The following is a 16,975-nucleotide window of genomic DNA, read 5'->3' on the forward strand; positions in this document are numbered from 1 at the left end:
TGGGCTCGAACGTATCCGAGATCACAAGGATGGCACAGGACAGGGCAAGGCGCAGATCTGTTCCTAGGGTCGCAGTATGAGTCGTAATTCACTCATGGCATCTAACGGCATTAGAGGACCAGACAGAGTCTCACAATTACCAACCTCCTCCGGTTCCCCCAGTTAGTGCTGAAAGCTGCAATGGGCGGGATAGAAGACCTCACATAGACATAAAGACAGGCAGCTTTCTCAGGCCACCTTCATATCTCCTGGAACTTCTGCACAGGGGCCTGCGCTCGAGTGCCAGGCACCCTTGCAAGCACTGCCAGTCAGAAGCCTAGAGAGTTCCGTGAAGGAGGAGGAGGAGGAAGGCGGTGATGTGCTCTCAGTGGTATTGCTTATTATTAGTGCACTTGGATTACTCAGATCCCGGCATTCCTACATGCACCCCACTTTTTAGAGCCCAGGTGATGAAGCACGTTGTATCACTAACCAAAATGCCAGTGATTTGAATCCGCCGGCTGCTCCGCAGTCTTCTTCTCCCGTGGAGCAGCTGGTGGCCTCAAACCACATGCTTTTGGGCTTGCCCTGCAGCGTCTTGCCGATAGACCATCAAAGCTCCTTAACACTTTACTTTAATAAGTAACTATAAAGTGATGGTAAGTGTTTACAAAATTTGTTTTTGAATAAAGTTATCTGTTTGAAAGGGTAGAATTGTGCACGAATTAGACTTAAAATACCTGAAGTTTTTGTTTTGTTTGTTTTTTAGTGGAAGTTTACAAATCATATTTCCTACAATCATTCACGGGCTTTAGTTTTATGATGTTAATTGTTGGTGTGATTAATTTATTATAATATCTAATCAATCATTTATAATGTGTTGCCTTTCCCTTCAGCCAACTTATCTATTCATTTTTAATTCCTCTCCCTCCCTTCTCATCCTTATCACACCTCCAAGATTGCTTTTACCCTGAGGGTCATTTTGAAGTCCATTTGGAATTGGTGGAAGTGGAATGGAGACCATAATTTAACCAGACTCCTAACCAGCTTCCCGTGAGAAAGCTTTTCACCATTGTCGCTGTAATAGTCTTTGTCCTAGGTTTCCTTGTTTGTAGCACAAAGAAGGGGGTCACACTGAGTCTGTTCTTTCAAACTCTGCTCTTGGAAGCTCTGAGGAACCTCCTAAAGTCAGGGGAGCTGACAGGGCCCTAGAGACCTGTTGTGCATTTCTATTTGCCGTCTGAGCGTTCACTGTCTTAGAGAAAGAATTCAGTGGCAGAAAGGGATAACTTGGAAGCCATTGTATTATTCATGGAAAAATCACTCTCTCTTTCACGGAAAATACTATGAATAAAAACTTTCAAAAGGGACTTGGACAAAAATGTGGCAAACACACAGAATAATATATAATGTATTGTGTTGTTGTTGTTGTTACGTGCTGTCGAGTCTCAGACGACTCATAGTGACCCTATGAAGGAGAGTCCTCGACGCTTGGGTGCTATTCATCCTCTCTCCAGGTTCATAGGGTTTCCGGAGGCAAGCTGTTATAGAAGTGGATGACATTCCTCCTTCCAAATAATGTGTAGTCAGAATATATGTTGGTGGTTGGTGTTAAGAGGCCTTTGCATTGGTTTGTCGTCATAGCGACCCTACGCCTAACAGAACGTACTCTGCCTGGTCCTGCACCAGCCTCACCTTGTCAGCTGTGCCTGGCGTTGCCCATTGTTGTGGTCATATGGCGGTCCACCTCCTCAAGGGTCTTCCTCTCTCTCATTGACCCTTCACCTTTCCAAGCATGATGTCCTTTGCCAGGAACTGTTGCCTCCTGATAATAAGCCCCAAATATGTGAAGCAAAGTCTCATCTGTACCAGCCTTTTAAGGAGCACTGTGGCTGCATTTCTTCTAAGCCAGATGTGCTTGTTCTTTTGACAGTCCAAGATATATTCAGTATTCTTCACCAACTCCGTCATTCAAAGGCCACTAAGAATAAGCCAAGAGTCCAGTAGGAAAGAAGAGTTGTTGTTTTGTTGTTGTTATGTCCTGTTGCTGACTCTCTAGCAGGTGTTTAGAGGCAGTAAATCACACAGGAGGAGATAGCCCATCTTTCTTCCTCAGAGCAGCTGGTGGGTTTGAACCACATGCCTTTGGGTTGGCAGTGCAATTTCTTACCACTAAGCCAGCAGAGCTTAGGAAATGGATAGAGGATATGCATATGCAATAGCAACTCACTGAAGTTGTTGTTGTTAAGGGCCATTGAGGAAAATAGGACTCATAACAACCCTATGAACAACATATCTTAACTCTGTTTTGTCCTTTGCCATCTTTATCCTCTCTGATATAACTGATCCCATCCTGCAGTCACTGTGCCATTCCATCTTGTTGAGGTCTCCCTCTCTTTCACTCACCCTACATCTTTCCAAGCATAATATCCTTTCCCAAGGATTATCCTCTCCTAACAACATGCTCAAATTATGAGATGAATTTTCACCATCACTGCTTCCAAGGAGCTCTCTGGCTACACTTTGTCCAAAACATATTGGTTTGTTCTTTTGGAAGTCCATGGATATTCAGTGCTCTTCTCCAACACCACAGCTCAAGGGCATCAGTCCTTCTTCTGTCATCATCTTTATTCATTGTCCAGCTTTCAGATGCACAGCAGGTGATTGAAAAGACCAGTGCTGAGACAGGTGTACCTTAGTCTTTGAGTTGACATCATTGCTCTTTGGTACTTTGGAGAGGTCCCAGACAACAGATTTTCCCAGTGCAATATACCTTTTGATTTATTAACTGCTGATACTGATTATGTTGACTCTGGATCCAAGTAATACTAAATCATTAGCAGCTTCAAAGTTTTCTCCATATAGCATGATGTTGCCATTTGGCCCAGTGGTAAAGATCTTTGTTTTCTTGACATTGAGATGTAATCTATATTTAAGGCTGTATTCTTTGGTCTTCAGTAGCAAGTGTTTCAAATCGTCCTCACTTTGCAAAGTTCTTTAACCTGCATAAGGCAGGCTGTTCATGAGTCTTCCTCCGATCCTGATACCACATTCTTCTTCATAAAATCCATCTTCTCACTGAATAGAATGTGCAAATAGTTAATAAACATAAGAAAAATACTTGATCTCCCCAATAGTCATGGAGATGCTGTTAAAGTAGTGAGATGGCTTTCCTAGCTGGCCACTATCCCATCAGAATGATGTCAAGGTTAAGGTTACTGACTCCAAACCAGTCCCACCGCTGCTGAATTGTCTCCAACACATGCTGACCCTTCATAAGGTTTCCAAGATGGAAAATCTTTACCAGGAAAGAAAACTACGCATCTTTCTCTTTCATAGTGGATGGTGGATTTGAACTGCTGATGTTTGAGTTGACAGCCCAATAAGACATATATACATTATGTACTGTGCCACCTTGGCTCTTTAGGATTAAGGTTATGTTTCTGCAAACATTTGAAAGGATTGTAGAATTTGTAGGGTAGAGTAAGTGTACTTGCATGCTGTCGGGGAGGGAAAGCTGTCACAAACATTGTGTCAGTATCTGTTAAAATCACACATACTCTTTGACCCAGGAACTTCAATTCTGGAATTGCTTTCTAGGGAAATACTTGCATCCAAGCTGAGCAGGGAGGCTGAGGGATGGGGGAGGAGAATTAAATATTTTATCAGTAGAAGAATGAATAAATAAAATATGGTAAGTTCACTTTGTATAGTACTATGAAGCACTTTCAATGAATGAAATGGCTCTCTTTGGAGGGAATGAAGTGGAGCGAAAAGCGTAGTGTGGAATAATAAATATAACACATAGTCCTTGAAATAAAATTATATGTAAGGTGCGCCTGATCCGGGCTATAGTCTTCGCAATTACATGCTATGCATCGGAGAGTTGGACAGTGACTAGGAATGATAGAAAGAGAATTGATGCCTTTGAGCTGTGGTGCTGGCAAAGAGTATGCAATATACCATGGACTGCTAGGAAAACAAACAGGTTTGTCCTGGAAAGGGTGAAGCCGAGCGGCTTCTTAAAGACAAAGATTCTGAAGCTTCGTCTGACATAGTCTGGGCATGTTGCAAGGCGGGACTGGTCCTTGGAGAGGCACATCATGTTTGGGAGAGTGGAGGGACGGCACAGGAGAGAAAGACCCTCAATGAGATGGATTGATTCTGTGATTGGGGTGGAGGGAGTGAGTGTGTCAGAGACGGTGAGGTTGGCACAGGATACAGCAGGGTTTAAAGGCTCTTCTAGATAGGGTCGCTATGAGTCACAAGTGACTCGATGGCACATAACAACAACAAAGCTTTATATCTCACATCCTTTGGGTGTGTTGTCAGGAGGTATCTATCATTGAGAAAAGACAGAATGGTTGGAGAAGTAGAAGTTAGCAAAGGGGAAGAAGATCCCCAATGAGCTAGAAGGGCAGTGACCTCTGCAATCACAGACCAGGGCTCAAGCACCGTGGAGACCACGAGAACGATGCAGTTACAGTCCATCATTCCAAGGGCTACTATGGGGCAGACTTGAATAGAGGGCTCTTAGCAAGTCTATCGACGATCTGTATAATGATGTATGTCTCTAGATGGGTAACTGATAGCAGACCTATTACCATCTAGTCAGTACCAACTCCTGGGGACCCCACATGTGCAGAGTGGAACAGCTCCACGGGGTTTTCATGACTGCAGCCTTTCACAAACAGATCACCAACTTCTGGCACGATTCTGGGGGGATTCAGACCTCTAACCTTTCAGCTAGTAGTCAAGAGATTAGCCATTTGCAACATCCAAGGACTCCCTGTATATTTTTATGTTATTATTATGCACCGTCAAGTCAGAACCAACTCACAGTTGACTCTCCAGCAGGTTTTTGGAGGCAGTTAATCACGTGGGAAGAGCTTTCCAACTTGCTCCCACAGTGCAGCTGGTGGATTACCACTGTGTGCCTTCAGGATTGCAGAGCAGCTTCTTAGCCCTAGGCCACAGAACTCTATATTTTTATATACATGGATGTATATTTCTGGGTACGTGGGTGAATATTTCTCTATAAGCCAAACTTACTGCAATCAGGTTGATTCCAACACATGGCACCCTCCACTGGGTTTCTAAGGTTGTAAATCTTCCTGCAAGGAGACTGCCCAACTGGTGATTTGAACCACCAACATTTTAGTTAGTGGCACAACCCACTTGGTGATCTTCTACCCTAGCACCTTCTATTTTCATCTAGATATGTGTTTGTGGGGAATGTGTATGGGTGTGTGTGTGTATACATTTCCTTAGGAATTTTCTAGGAGAGAGAGAGTATTTGTCAAAAAAATTAAACCCACTGCTATTGATTCAATCATTTCCACCTCCTGGTGACCCTCTATCAAATTTCCGAGGTGGTATTTTAGCAGGAACAGACTGGCTCCTCTTTCTCCTGCAGATGGGGTCGTGGATTTGAACTGCTGACCTTTTGATTAACACCACACCACAGAATATGAACATTTAATATGTAAAACTGTGTGCAGAAAAATCTCAGTACAAAACTAGTGGTTATCTTCGGGAAGAAGAATAAACTTGGGGAGCAGATTATACATTATCTGAATCACTAGAGTAACACAGAGTGTACTGATCATTACCTCAAATCATAAACAAAGTATTCATTTAAAGCATAGAAGGACATCAGGCAGATTCTAAAACTGGTCTCAGGCAATAGGTTGGTGAGGGTTTGTTTTGCTATCAGGGTTTCTTTGTGGGCCTCTTCCCCTCCAGTCATTCCTCTCTCCCCCACAGCCAGCAGAAATTCCCCTTCATGGCCTGCAGAGCCTCATCCCTGTGGCCTGCAGAGCCTCATCCCCGTGGCCTGTGGAGCTCTTCTCTGTGGCCTGCAGAGCCTCCTCTGGAGCCTCGTCCCCGTGGCCTGCAGAGCCTTGTCCCATGGCCTGTTGATCCTCATCCCCGTGGCCTGCGGAGCCTCGTCCCCAAGGCCTGCGGAGCTGCCTCTCTGTGGCCTGCGGAGCCTCATCCCTGTGGCCAGCGGAGCCTCCTCCCCCATGACCAGAAGAGTCTCTCCCCTCCTGTGCTGCAGATCTGCCAACTGGAGGAATTCCCCCCTTTGCCCTTCCACCCTTCTGAGCAGCAGAGCTTGGCAGAGCACCAGGGAGCTCCCTGAAGGGATGGCTTCTGAAGGATTGCTGTGAAACCCAGGACCTCTGCCACGACTGTGGCCCTGGTGCCTACTGTGGAATTCCGTTCCCAGCTTGGGCCCAGCGGCCTCTCACACACAAAACCAGGAGCATCTGTGGGCACCCCTTGAGTGCCCCTGTGACAGGCTACGGGCTTGTGTGTCCTTGCACTGGCCCGTTGCTTCTCCCCTAGAGTCTCCCCTTGTGCAAGCTAGACTCTTGCCTTCTTGCTTTGAGTTTCTGAGTACTGGCTGCCCCAGTACATTCTGAAAACTCTGCCAGTCCGTTGAAAAGTGGATGTTTTAAACATGAACTTGGTCGCTGAGAAGCATTCATGATTTGTCACTAACAGATTTACAGCCTCTGAAAACCCACGGAAGAGCCAGCTATGAGTCAGTTCTGACCCAATAGCAATGAGTTTGGGGTTTTATTTATTAACAGAAAACTTCATAGTCTAAGTTCACCCAGTGTCACTTTGAAGGATAGATCTGGTGATCTACTCCCATATCTCTGTGGTGGTTGTGGTGAAGTGCTGTTGAGTCAGTTACAACTCCTAGTGACCCAGGGACAGCAGATCTGACCCTTGTCCTGTCCCTCTCCATCCTTACCATCTCTGATATGCTCAAGCCCATTGTTATGGTCCATTTTCCCCAGCATGGTGTCTTTTTCCAAGGACTGGTCCCCTCCTGACGACATGCTCAAAATAAGTGGGACAATGTCCCACTGCCTTTGCCTCTCAGGAGCATGCTGGCGGCATTTCCTCCGAGATGAATTAGCTGTTTCTTCTTTTCACAGTCCATGGCCATTGAAAACCTGGCGGAGCACACCTCTTCCCTGACACATGGGCGACCAGAGCCACGTTGACTCAAAGGCGATAGTTTAGTGTTTGGATTTGAGGGAGCTCCAGTGGCATAGTGTGTTACGTGTTGCACTGTGAATCATAAGATCAGCAGTTCAAATCTGCCAACTGTTCCTCAGGACAGAGATTTGTGGCCTTGGGAACCAGGTGAAGTTTCCTCAGTGTCAGACTCGACTTGATGGCAGTGGGTTTGGTTTGCTTTTTAGAGAGTACGCTCCTCAGTACTAACCAAAGGTTGGCAGGTCAGGTCTACCCTAAGTAGACTTGGAGGAAAGGCCTGGCTATCAGGAGATCACAGCTGAAAAAACGCCGATGGAGCAGTTCTACCTGCACACGAGGCATCACTGTGCGTCAGAATCATCTCCCAGAAATTGGTTTGGGTTTTGTTCCTGAATAGTCAAAGCCCAGTTCTACACATACACAAACACACAGATACCATACAGTTCTGAACACGGTGGTGGAGACCAGGTCAGAATTGTGTTAGGAGAGGGACTCTACCCTCAGAAATGCCAGGAGGGAATCGATGCCCTGGAGACAAATTGTCTGAAGGAAGAAGCCAGGGGGTTGATGGGGAGAACAGCAGTAGGAGCCTAAGAGTGGATTTCGGTAATCAGACTCCCCATTTTTCTTTGGAAGGTGAAGGAGCAGGATCGAGATGGGAGCTTTTCCAGCAGGAAGGGTTTGAACAGCAGAAAGGCCACTGTTAAGATCCAGGCCTCTGCTCCTGGAACGCACTGTTCTAGCATCTGCCCCTTGTTCTTTTGCAACAGTGGAGCTGGTCCCCCAGGGAGTCTGACAGCCATGCAGAGCACTGCCGTTTAAGGGGACAAGGTCAAGATTGCCATAGGGACAAGTGCAGAGGGGCTCAAGGACATGCGTTCTGGTTCAGAACTTCCCCTCTATCTGGTTTCAGCCATCTGTTTTATGTGATTCAAAGAAAACCTGATGAATTGGCTCACTGGGAGTCACACATGCCTTTGGAAGGACGCGTAGCAAAAGGACAGTGAGTTGAAAAAAGCCGTTTAGCCTCATTGAAACACCCTTATTTTCTAAGCCTAGGCCTGAGCTCCAGGGGTGCGGCTTTCCGGTCCATTAAGAGCAGGGAAATGTGGGAAAAGGAGAGAATGATCACCGAAGCTTCTCTAAACAAGAGAGCAGGCTTGGTCAGGATCACCCCCTCAGATCTGCGAGCAAGTGGTCTGTGTGTCTAACAGTTAATTCACTGGTTTGTACAGTTGGTGGTGGTGGCTGTCTTCAGTCATGGTGACCTCATGCACAACAGAGTGAAACACTGCTCTGTCCCGTGCTGCCCTCACGACCAAGTCACAGATGAGACCATTACAACTCATAGGATTGTCGTTGGTTGATTTCCAGCAGTAAGTCATCAGACCTTTCTTCCTGCTCCAGCCTCATCTACAAGCACCACTGAAAGCTGTTCAGCATCATATTGTTGTTGTTGTTATGTGTCATCGAGTCACTTGTGATGCATAGCAAACCTGTGTACAATAGCTCTGAACCCTGCCCTGTCTTGAGCCAATTTCATTGTTCAGCATCACAGTGACGCACAATGTACCAATGACATGTGTGGTGGCTTTGCATGAAGGGCATCAGTCAGGAATCAAACCTAGGCTCTACGATGAAGGGTGAGAACTCGACAACTACACCACTAGAACTTTGTTAAATCACCCATGACCTTGTTGGTAAAAGAGTCAGAACCCATTCATAGCTGAACCTCCCCTTGGTTTCTGAGACTCTGAACTCCCTCTGTGCATGAGAGGAGATTGCCTATGTCTGTCATGTAGGGTCTTGGGTGAGTTTGAACCACCAGTGAAACATAGTCTTTGCGTTAACTTTGCCACCAGGTCCAGCTCTTCTTAATACTAAATGAGGGGAGCCTTGGTATAATACATAAGATGCTGCACTTCCAAACCAAAGACAGGCAGTTCAAATCCACCAGCTGCCCTGTAGGAATGAGCGGTCTTCTCTGAAGACCCACTGGAGGGTCAGCTGGAAATCTGTTCCGACTCAACAGCACCTAACAACAGTACTAAATCACTCACTGAGTAAAGCAGATAAGTTGACCTGCTTCTAATGGCCTCTTACTTGCAAATCTTTATACTACAGGTTGTAAGGGATAAAATCCAAAAGTCTAATGCACATGTCATTGATTGAGTTCATTGCAACTCGTAGGGACCTCCTAGTACAGAGTAGAATTGCCCATCGGGTTCCAAGGCTGTAGACCTTTACTGAGGCCTACATCTTTCTCGCCCAGAGCGACTGGAGGGTTTGAACTGCAGACTTTTGGGGTTTGCAAACAAGATTTGGTTGCACAGTGGTTAAAACACTTGTCTGCAAACTCAAAAAGTCTGCATGCAGTTCAAACCCTCTAGTCGCTCTGGGCGAGAAAGATGACATATTTTGGACATGTTGTAAGGAGGGACCAGTCCTTGGAGAGGGACATCATGCTTGGGAGGGTGGAGGGACAGCAAAGGAGGGGAAGACCCTTTATGAGGTGGATTGATTTAGTGACTGGGGTAATGGGGGTGGGTGTGTCGGAGACAGTGCGATTGGCACAGGACAGAGCAGAGTTTAGGGCTGTTGTACACAGGGTCGTTATGAGTTGCAAGTGACTCAACGACAAATAACAGCAACAACCAAGATGCCTTATTATGTTGTTAGGTCCAGTCAACTAAGTCTAGTAAGGACACTTTAGGGAAGTGAACCCTGCCCTACCTGTGGCATCCTCATCAAACTCTGATATATCCCTGTTTACAGGGGTGAATAAAGACATAATCCATGCTCTTTCTCACACACATTATCTGTGTGCGCTCTTTCTCTCTCTCTCTCACACACACACACACCTGACCTAGACTCTTACGATCTTATGTGAAGATGAGTACACACCTTTAGGACAGAAAGGAAACTTCTAGAATGCCAGCACCCCAGTTCACTGAGCCCAGGAATAAAAGAGTACCCCATGCTCTTCATGCGTCCCTGCTCTGTGTTCTCGACTCGCTTCCCCACTCCCGCCTAATCACACACATTTTGTGAATTGTTCCATTGTTTGTCCTTGAAAAGATTGATTTATACATTTGTACAGAAAATCTCAGAGCCTTTCCCCTCTTAACGCTATAAAGTAGCCATTTAATGAGGCATTCGCAAGGCCACCCAGCCACTTGAAATCTGAAGTGTCACACTGAGGGATTGCTACCAACAAGTATTTACGTTGGAGCCCCGGTTTGACTTTCTCTTGGCAACTGATTAATTTACTGCAGGAGCCAATAAATCCTGGGCCAGATGAGGGACAGATGGGGAGGGAGGAGCTTCTGTTTAGGCCTTTTTCTTTTGGAATGCTTTTAACACTTGGCCCTGGGCTCACACCTTTTTGTTTTGTTTAATAGTTCAAGTTGCCCTTTTTCTGGTGTTGAACAGAAAGGCTGCCAGGAAGGCAGGAGCAAAACGACGACTTCATCATCCCAGACTCTGGGTCTGTGTAGACCTAATGCTCCTGTGGAGAGAATGTTTGAAAGCACATGTTCTTAAAAGTAGGCCTGTGTAAATAATAGATTAGGTCTGAGAGGAGAGGCTGAGTGGAATAGCCTGTGGGAGCCGTGGGAGGAATGGCAGTCTCTCACCAGCGTGGTTGTTTGTTCTGAGGAGAAAACCTTTACCCTCTGCTTGGTTCTTTCAAGACTTTGGAAGAGCACTTGTTTGCTGGCCATGCATACAATACACACAGGGGTGTATGTCTGACAGGACTGGAGTGTCTTTTCAGTTCTTTAAGGAGGGAAACCCAAGGGCAGTGCTGTCCAGTAGAACTTTCTGGATGGTAACTGTGTCTGAGGTGGCCAATATGGTAACCACTAGCCCCATGTGACTATGTTACTGAACACAAGGGATTCTTTCCGTAGTCAGTTGCCAGTAAGACAAACAGATTGCAATATCCATAAAAGCACTTTATTACAGATCTTTGGAGGACAGTGGGTCTCAGCCTCAAAGACTGCCTCTCCATTTGGGAATGGTCACTGGGTTTTATACTAGGGTGAAACACTAGTTCATTTGACAATGCACTTTTGTTAGTTAAAGAAAAGTAATTTCTACATCTGAAAAGAACAGACCACATTTAAGTATCAGTAATTCAGGAAGGGCACAGTTCTCTTCCTGGTAAACAGGCAGGTTAAGATGCAGTTTACATATGACTGGAGAACCAGCCTCACCAGTATCCAGGATAGATGCATTTCCTCTTCTGGTAAACAGACTGATTAAATGACTTTACATGATTAAAGAAGGAAACAGAATTCTGAGGCTAAGTATGTAGTTTTGCAGGCTGAAGAAAAATAACTATAGTTTTATAACTGATACCTATAGAGAGAATTCTGAACTTATTAATACCACCCTATCAACTATGTTGTTGTTTTGTTAAGTGCCATCGACTCATAGTGGCCCTATGAACAAAAGACCTGAACCCTGTTCTGTAACTATTACTGTTTTTCTAAGTTCATAGAGTTTCCAGAGGCATGTTGTTTAGGAAGTGGATGCAGCTCCTGCTTCCAAGCGTGTCTTAATCTGGGAGCTCCACCAAACACTGTCCATGATGGGTAACCATTATGGCATTTGGCACACCAAGTGGCACAGGATTCAGCATTACAGCAACCTCAATTTACCTCCGTACAACGAATTTACAGATCAGTCTGTACCACATAGAAGAATGGTCATTCCAAACACAATTAACACCAGGCCCAAGGGCCTGTGGCCCTCAGGCCCAACTGACTTTTAAATACCCAGGCCCCAGTAGCAGGCCCTGACTAGGTCTAAACGAGAGGCTTCCAGTCCCACAGCTCATTGCTAGCAAAATCCAGCAAATCCAATCAGCTCACACAAGCTTATGAACGAAATAAAAACAAACAAATAGTCCACACCCGACCCTCAAGCAAAGCAAGAAGAAATCATCTTTCAGAATCTGACAACTGCACACATGAGCCTCCAAACTGAAGACTCATTCAGGACTCTGCCTACCTTTTTTTAAAAAAAAATTTTGAAAGTTTAATGTTAAGTTAAAAATACAAATAGAAGTCCACTTGTTTAATGTTGTACAAAAAAGTATGAATAGAACCAAAAGTAAATTAAACATTATCACATGTGTTTACAGCACTATCTAGTTCCTCATATTAACTTTACTATTCAAATAATGGAAATTAGGGAGCACTGAGGGATCAGGAAAGAGAAAAACAATCCTTGTCGACCATGACCATGTTTCTTATTCTACACTGTTGATAGCTGTGCTCACAGAGACGGCTTCTTTTACTTCGCCAGTGCGCAGAATTCAGTTGTATATAAAATTGAACCTGCTCAAGAGCTGAGGGAGACTAGAAATGATGGGTCCATATCCTGGTTCATTGTCATACAATTCAAACAATGGTGCAGCTACCAGCTTGTCATTTTAAGGAACAGCAAACAAGGCTTTCTCTTGAAGTTGAACCAGAAACAACTTCTTATGTTCCTTAGGTTTTATGATATGTACAGGAATATATAGGTACTGAGGTGGTTCAGAATTTGGTCTCCACCAGTTACCAATGCAGTCATCAATGACCCAGTCTTGCAGGACTCCATCCTGACAACCTAGTATGTCTCTCGTTAAGCGTTTTAGTCCTTCAACTTCATCTTCTCCTGGATTAAGTTCACCACCAGGTAATTTGAAGAAGGTTGTTCCCAGCTGAAGCAGTAACATGAGGTAGGCGGTGTTCATGTACGATCAGAACTCCTTCTACATTCTCCTCATTCCAATTGTATCTGATTTTTCCCTCTTGCTTTGAAATCTGGCTGCAACAGAGCTGTCCTTTTCATATAGGGGCTCTTTTGTGCCAAAAGTGTAATTGGTAAGAGGGTATAGGTTGATGGTGTGCTCCAGGGTGAGGGGCTTAGTTTGCTGGATCTACTTGTTGCCGAATTGGTTGACGCCCTGGGGCCAACTGGTCTGCGAGCGATTGGGTGGCACTACCCACATGTTGGCGAGCTTGACCACTGGCGGCAAGAAGAAAGTGGGAGACAGGAAAATGCTTCCCCTTGCGAGCAGCAGTTATCTGCGACCTGCTCAGCGGCCACCACCCGCCATTAAGATAAGCGCGCAAGAGGCCCACTCTGCCTACTTTTAAAGACCCAGCCCCATGTACCATGCCCTGATTGGCCCAAAACAAGAGGCTTCCAGCCCACAGCTCATTGGTAGCCAAATCCAGCAAATGCAATCAGCTCACACACTGGTCATGAACCAGAGAATTTTAAATATATACCATCTGACGACCCACTGGCCATTAGATTGATTCTGACTCTTAGGGACCCTATAGGAACAGTCCCATAAGGTTTCCAAGGTTCCAGTGGTGTAGTGGGTAAGAAGCTGTGCTGCCAGCTCAAAGGCAGGTGGTTCAAATCCACTAGCATCTCTCCAAGAGGAAGATGGGTGCTCTTTTCCTATGGGATTTACAGTTTCTAAAAGCCTGCTGCAGAGCAATGATGTCAGTCTGGAGACTAAGGTGCTCCTGATCCAGGCCACAGTCTTTGCAATTGCTTGCTATTCATCAGAGAGTTGGACAATGGCTAGGGATGATAGAAAGAGAATGGATGCCTTTGAGCTGTGGTGTTGGAGAAAAGTGTTAAATATACCATGGACTACTAGGAGAACAAACAGGTTAATCCTAGAGAAGGTGAAGACAGGCTGCTCCTTGAAGGCAAGGATTCTGAAGCTTTGTCTGACATACTTTGGGCATGTTTCAAGGAGGGACCAGTCCTTGGAGAGGGACATCATGCTTGGAAGGGTGGAGGGATGGAGAAAGAGAGGGAGAGAGACCATGGGTGAGATGGATTGATACAATGACTTGGGCAATGAGGGTATGTGTATCCGAGACAGTAAAGTTGGCACAGGATAGAGCAGGTTTCAGGGATGTTATACATGCTGTCTCTATGAGTTGCAAGTAACTCAACGGTACATAACAACAACAAAAATCCGCTGCAGGATCTGCTTTGAATCAATTCCAACTCCACAGTAATGAGTTTAGTGGAATCTTTGCAGAACCAGACTGCCCCATCTTTATCTCATGGTGCAGCTGCAGAATTTGAACTACCTACCTTTCTTAGCCACCCAAGTGTTTCATTAAAATGCCACCACAGTTCATTTCCAGTGTAACCAAGAGGCTAAATTTATCTTTTTTTTTTTTTTTCATTTCCCCTTCTATTGGAGTCATAGTCAGTAGGGAGTTGTGCTGCCAGCCCAAAGTGGCACCTCTCTGGTGATTAGACTCCTCTAAGCAGTGGGCTCACGTGGGTCACAGATGATGCGTATGGCACAGGCCAGGGAAGGGCTCTGTGGCTCACAGGGTTGCTGTGAGTTGTCCTTGATGTTACCTAACAACAACAAGCCTCAGAAGAAACATAGACAGTGTCCTTCTGTGCCACTTGCAGCCTACACAAAACCCACCGAAAGGTCAGCTATGAATTGGTTTCAGCTTGGTAGCAGTAGTGAGGTTATTAGTGGAATAAATTTTAATCTCACTGAGGCTAATGCAGGACAGAAGGCTAAGAGATTAGGCGTTCAGATGCTGCAAAGCTTTGGCCACCATAGACTTGGGACTGGTGGCTCCTTCTTGAGGGCTTGGATGGAATCCTCTCAACATGTGCTGTATGTCCTAACCCCTCTGCCTGTGGTTATTAGCCCATTTGGAATGGGTTGTCTTTATTATGTTAAGGAGGCAGGAGTACTATAGAGTATATGTAAAGAGATTAAACAAAGGAGCAGATGAGAGATGGGATGAGATAAATGCCAAGACAGCTGGAGATCTCCAAGGAACCAGGAGCAGACCATCCTCCAGAGGTCAAACAGTGAGAAAGCCTTCCACTAGAGCTAGGACCCTGCACTTGGATTTCTAACCTCTTAAACTGTGAGAAAATAGATTTCTGTTTTTGAGTGCCATCCCCTTTTGGTACTTCTGGTGATCAAAGAGGCTCTCTTTCCCCCTGGTGTGAGCACTGTGATCAGGAAGGGGTGGGTCAGCTAGATAGGAAGGATTCCAACTGAGAGCTACTGTTTTTCTTTATGAACCTGGTGAGTAAGAAGGTGCACTGTCAACCCAAAGGCAAATGGCTCAAATCCACCAGCTGCTATCCACCAGCTGCTTGGTGGAAGCAAGGTAGGCATTCTCCTCCTGTGCAATTTACTCCCTCTGAAAACTCAACTTGAGGGTCAATGGTGAGTTGCTTCCAACTCGACGATAATGAACAACAAACATTTCTTGGGATCTCTAGCAAATTGCTTAGGTACATTGGAGTTTTTTTAGTCTCTGTATCGCTGAAAAGATTTGCAGGTTATTGCAGCTGGTAAGGATACAAATAAAGAGATGCCCAGGGAAGGATTTCCAGCGTAAATTTCCAGGTCCCAGAGCACGGGTTACCTCCTATAGATCTCTGATGTCCACCACCAACAGTCCCAGAAAGTGCCTCTCTTTTTTTAAGTGCAAATAGCCACACCTGGCGAGTGAGTATCCCAATCTATAAGGCTTTTTCTAAAGTCCTCTCAGTTAATCTGATTTCTCGTAGCCTGTTTGTGAGGTCTGGAAGCTTGGTAGTTAATCCACTCCCCACAAGAGGAAGAACTGAAGACTCAGAAACACCATGTATGGCTCCAGCCATCGACTGATAAAACCAGCAGAGAGCCGGGACTAGAGCCAGAGCCCCTATGGCCCTCCACTTCCACCTCCCAAGGCCCCCCAGAGTCCCACTTTAGATGTTAATTAGACGTAGTACTTAGCAGGGGACCCCAACCACAAAGGGAAGGCTTGCTTAACATCTGGAATCTTGGCTGCAGGCCCTGTGTTTAATCGCCTCCCTTTACAATCAAACAGGCTTAATGAGCAGCGAGAGTTGGGAAATCCCTGTGGGCCCTTGAATGTAAGGAGGGGTTTTCTGTGGAACCAGAGGAAACAGGCCAGACAGGTGGGGTGCCTCCCCTCCGGCCTCCTTTCCCTGGCTCTGTCTGTGGCCATTAGGAACAGGGAGGACGTGTGGAGACCTGCGGTTCTCCCTTCCCATCTTGAACGCTCTGTAAAACGGCCAGACCCCGGACAAGTGGCACATGCTTGGAAAGCCCAGCATCATCAGTGCTTCTGGCAGCTGTATTAGCGTGCCCTTTGCTGCTATGTAAACCAGAACCCTAGGCAGCAAGTCCCTTAATTGACTCCAGCCCCATCCTCACCCTCTCTCCTTGTTACATCAGCTCACCCTTGAAAAGCTCAGGGATTTCCCTCTGCTGAGAGAGTGCTGGTGGCCTAGTGGGGAAGGAGTTGTGCTGCCAACTCAAAGGCATACAGTTCGAATCCATCAACTGTTCCGTGGGGGAAAAATGGACAAGCTTCTCCCCTTGGAAAACCAGGCAAGGGTCAGCCATGAGGCAGTTCCAATTCAATGACAATATTGTGTTTCAGTGGTTTGTTTCTGTGTATCATCGAATTGGAATTGACTTACAGATGGGTTTTCAGCAGCAGTTAATTTCACAGGAGGAGATTGCCTGCCTTTGCCCTGCGGAGCAGAGTGTGGCTTCAAACCATGTGCCTTTGGGTTGGCAGTGCAGCTCCTTACCACTAGGCCAGCAGAGGTAAGAGAGAGTTTGAGTTACAGGGGCACATTCAGAAAGGAGTTGTCTTCAGGGACATGCCACTGCCATGGAGCAGTGGCATTTGGAAGAGTGACCATGCGCTGACTTTGTCAATGCCCTGAACTGTCACCAGCACATTCTAATCACTGCCCGCCTCACCTGATGTCAGGAATCAGAATCAGGGAAGTGATCCAACTATCCATTAGTTCTTAGAACTTAAAAGGGTGGGAAAGACCAGGCTTGGTGGTCTGATAGGGCCATTGGAACCTTTGAGATGTCACCCCTTGAGCCTGGGGGAAAACTCACCCCTGTGGGTCAACTTTCAGACACACCATAGATGGG

At 45.9% G+C, this 16,975-nt stretch overlaps 1 protein-coding gene and 1 pseudogene across 1 annotated transcript in view; one reads left to right on the top strand and one right to left on the bottom strand.

Annotated features, from left to right (window-relative positions):
* PDZD2 (PDZ domain containing 2) overlaps positions 1-16,975 on the top strand; it is a 374,099-nt gene that overhangs the window by 102,266 nt on the left and 254,858 nt on the right. The window lies entirely within an intron of this gene.
* On the bottom strand, positions 12,320-13,000 carry LOC102855975 (annotated as a pseudogene).

This window comes from Elephantulus edwardii, unplaced genomic scaffold, assembly GCF_000299155.1.
Source record: "Elephantulus edwardii isolate Elephantulus edwardi_28Jun2011 unplaced genomic scaffold, EleEdw1.0 scaffold00191, whole genome shotgun sequence".
In the NCBI taxonomy this organism is placed as follows: domain Eukaryota; kingdom Metazoa; phylum Chordata; class Mammalia; order Macroscelidea; family Macroscelididae; genus Elephantulus; species Elephantulus edwardii.